This window comes from Dryobates pubescens, chromosome 11, assembly GCF_014839835.1.
Source record: "Dryobates pubescens isolate bDryPub1 chromosome 11, bDryPub1.pri, whole genome shotgun sequence".
In the NCBI taxonomy this organism is placed as follows: domain Eukaryota; kingdom Metazoa; phylum Chordata; class Aves; order Piciformes; family Picidae; genus Dryobates; species Dryobates pubescens.
Window position 1 is genome coordinate 29,395,445 of NC_071622.1, and position 4,031 is coordinate 29,399,475.

Consider the following 4,031-nt stretch of genomic DNA (forward strand, 5'->3'; position numbering starts at 1 on the left):
ATGGCAATTTCCTTTGGGCACCACAACTGTAGCAAATTGATCTGATAGTGAGGTCACATGGTTTGATGTCAACATTACAAGGCTGATCCATGCATCCTAAGGTGATCACTGGATGTGCACAGCCCAGGACTGCACAAGGTTGGCACCATTAGGTTGGTTTCTAAAGGCTGTCTTCTTCTCCAAACACAGAGGTCACATCTACCCCCCCATGTTTCTTCCTGCCTGCATCCAACTAGGTGGATCACGTAGAAGCCTGTGTGCTGTGAAATAGGTTGTGCAGGGATCTTCTGTGTTTTTAAATACCGTGTTAACCATGGCACGGTGTGTAAAACCATCCCAAACTGAGATACTTTGTTAGGTTGATCGTTGTCCTCCTCTAGTACCTAAATACTCCTTGAAGAAGCATTTTGCCTCATTCACATTACCAATGAAAAAGTGACCATAGTAGGCCATGTGTGGGTGGATGGTACAGGATTTTATCATTTTCAGACCATACAAGGCAGCTCCTGCTGCACAGCAAAGGGGGAGCAGTCTGCAGGGGGCCTGCAAAAATGGATGTTGGCACAAGTGTAACATGGTATAGAACAATAGTGATTCTGTGCTGCCTTTCCAAAAGGACTCTATCACATCAGCCCCTGGCCTCCTGAGCACCACATCAACTTTGTCCTCCTCCCAGCATGGGGCAGGAACCTCACACTGTTCCTCTCTGTCTGCACTGGGGAGCTGCAAGGAGAAACCCCACTGCAGAGCAGGCAAGTGCAGCATCTCAGAAGGAATACAGCCCACCACTGGAGGGGAACCTGCTTCCCCAGGGAATACCTTCAGCACTCAAAACACCATTAACCCTCTGAAGGGATTGCAACCAGCTAGGAAGGTTCAGTTCCTGTCTTAAAACAAAACAAAACAAACTACTAAGGAAAGCTAAATCAGGTGGTGAAAAAACATAGTGAAACAACGTTTTTCTTGTTCTTTCCCCCTCATACACTGACTCTTGAAAATGAGACCACTTAAACACAAACTGTTGGTAGCCTTTGGGTGGGATCCATCTCACAGGGTTTTGGGCAGCAGGGCTGACCTCTTGCTGTGGAATTTCACCTAGTAATTTCTGTGGCAGGAAGAAATCCTCTGAGCGGACTGGCTGGCCTCAGAAGCAAATTTAAGTGCCTGTGGTTTGACAAATAAACATTCTGAAAGTACTTAATGACTCACAACCTCGCCTAAGAATAGTTGAACTTTGCAAGACCGAAATACATAGCGGGAAATATGGCCTCTGACACTCCCCAAGCATGGAGCTGAAGGACACGGTGGGAGAAGGAGAGGGAGAGGCTGTGGCTGCATTCCTGCCGTCCCCTCCCAGTTCATGGTGAGCTGCATCTCAGAGGCTTCTTCAACCATGGAAGAATAGAATCATAGAATCACAGAATGCATCAAATCAGAGTGCAATAGAATCATGGAATGCACCAGGTTGGAAGGACCCTCGAAGGTCATCTTGTCCAACCCCCCTGCAATGAGCAGGGACATATACAATATGTAAGAATAGTCACCTCAGAGCTCTCCTCCAGAAATTCACCTAATCTGTTTTTAAACAAGTTCTCATGTTTCATTTATACACACAGAAAAGTGCTCCTCGTTCATCCTGGTTGTTTGAAAAGGCTGTTATTGTCTTGGATTAAAGAGCGGTCACAGAAATTTTATGCATATACTGGTTATGCTTCTGAGCACCATAGGAGAGAGATTCTCTGTCTTCAAGTCACTGAGCAAGTAGAACCTCAGTGACAGGGAACTGATTTTCATTCCATTTGCTCAAAAGTGTGTGTGTGTGTGTGTGTCTTTTAGTAGCTGTTGCTTGCTTTTCTGGGGCACGCTTGCAGAAGTGTGTTCTGTGAACTGCCGTCTCTTTACCTCTTAACACACACCCCACACACCCCCCTCCTCCCCCTGCACACTTCTTAGTGCTTTAATCTAACCCCAGGAAAAACAGAACAGAACACAAGTTCAGCTGAATGTCTGTGACCACAAGAGCTTCCTGTAGGTGCCTGAAGTTTCTGTTGCAAAGTCTCATTGTTGTCATTAAAGCTCAGGGATTGCCTCGGCTTTGGGGATGAGCCTAAGGGATGGGTAATGGTTTATCTGCACTGTCCCAGGAGCTGCAGATGTGCTGTGCCTCAAGGGCCATGGCTGCACATCAGAGTATGTCTGTTGTTGTTCATGAACAGGAGGAGGAAATAATGTAGGAGTTTCATCCCACCTCCACCAGCCAGTGGTGCCAGAAAAAAAAAGCCCTTTTGAATATGATCCCTTGCTTTCAGTCCCTGAAAAAATAACCTAACATCAGGGGTTCTCTTTGTGGCACAGAGCCCAAAGGCTCCCCTCAGACACACATCTCCCATGACTCCCTGATGCACTGTTAAAATCATCAGAAAATGTCTTCCTCTCATTCAGCACTTCAGCCCTTCATGGGGAGTGAGGGCAGACCCAGCTGGGTGCCAGCCTTGTCTGTGCAGAGTCCCAGTCACCCCACAGGAGATTTTCTCTCTCCTTGTTTCACTGATGCCAGGTTTGACTTGTGCCAGGCTGTGGTCTGATTGCCAGGTCACTGCAAGGAGGTCTCTGCTCTTGCCTCGCAGCTGGGCAGCAGCTGGAACCCAACCTTTAGATCTCTTCCAACAGGCTGGAGATTACTGCAAGAGTGCAAATTGTGGTGTCAGTGGGACCACTGGATCCTGAGGTTTAAAAGGTGTTTGAACTCCCCACAAAGGAAAAGGGAATCACAGGGGCCCCATTTGTCCCAGATGGATGCTGTATTCACAGCCCAGATGGAGGCCACACAACTCCCCCAGCACTCCTGGAGCTTCTGCTCTCCCACACTCCAGAGCAGCTGGGAGCAGGGCTGGGGTTTGCCTCTGTGTCTCAAGAAGAGTAAAATCAACAGCTTCATCTAAGTTTCTGTCTTGTGTTATAAATAGCGTGCTCAGCAGGTCTAGGGCAGTGATCATTCCCCTATACTCAGCTCTGGGTTCAGTTTTGGGCCCCTCACTACAAGAAGGACTTTGAGGTGCTGCAGTATCCAAAGAAGGGCAGCAAAGCTGGTGAAGGGTCTAGAGGACAAGTTCCATGAGGAGCTGAGGGAACTGGGGGTGTTGAGCCTGGAGAAAAGGCTGAGGGGAGATCGTCTGGCTGTCTACAAATCCCTGAAAGGTGTCTGGAGCCAGGGGAGGGTCAGCCCCTTCTTCCAAGAAACAAACAATAGGACAATGGGAAATAGCCTCAAGTTGCCCCTCGTTTTGGACATGAGGAACAATTTCTTTCCCAAAAGGGTTGTCAAGGCCTGTAACTGGCTGCCCAGGGCAGCGGTGGAGTCCTCATCCCTCGAGGGATTTAAAAGGTGTGTAGGTGTGGCTCTGAGGACCCATGGTTTAGTAGTGACTTGGCAATTATGGGTTAACGATTGGACTTGATGCTCTCAAGGTCTTTCCCAACCAAAACCATCCTATGATTCCATGATATGAAGCTATTATTGCAGGTTACTAAACTACTGCTCTCTGCCTAGGAACAACAAAAAAAATGCCATTACAGTGATTGCTACGAGTAAGTGACCCGCCTGAAAATCACATGGGGTGAGGCACATGGGATGAGGCACATGAGGAAACCCAAACCTCAAACACAGATTGCATTTCCTTTAAGTTTTCCACGTGATGACATGAAGATGCAGGGGGCCGATATAAAGCAGAGAGCGTTGAAGGGCTTTGCTGGGGAGCAGCTGAAGCAGCTATGGCACAATTTCTGCAGCTGCTGCCCTTCCCTGCAGATTTCCCCTTCCCGCCTCTCTTGATCCGCATCTGTGCAAACAGGATGAGCTGTAAACTGCAAACAGAGCACGAAACAAGCAGCACCCGGCACAACACCCCAAAATAACCCCACCTCCCCAAAAAAGGGGACTTCTGGCCTCCTAGGGCAGCCACTCCTCTTGGCTGCCGCTGCCCCTTCCGCAGCCCAGCCCCGCTGCCCCCGGCCCCCGCCCCGCTCCGCCT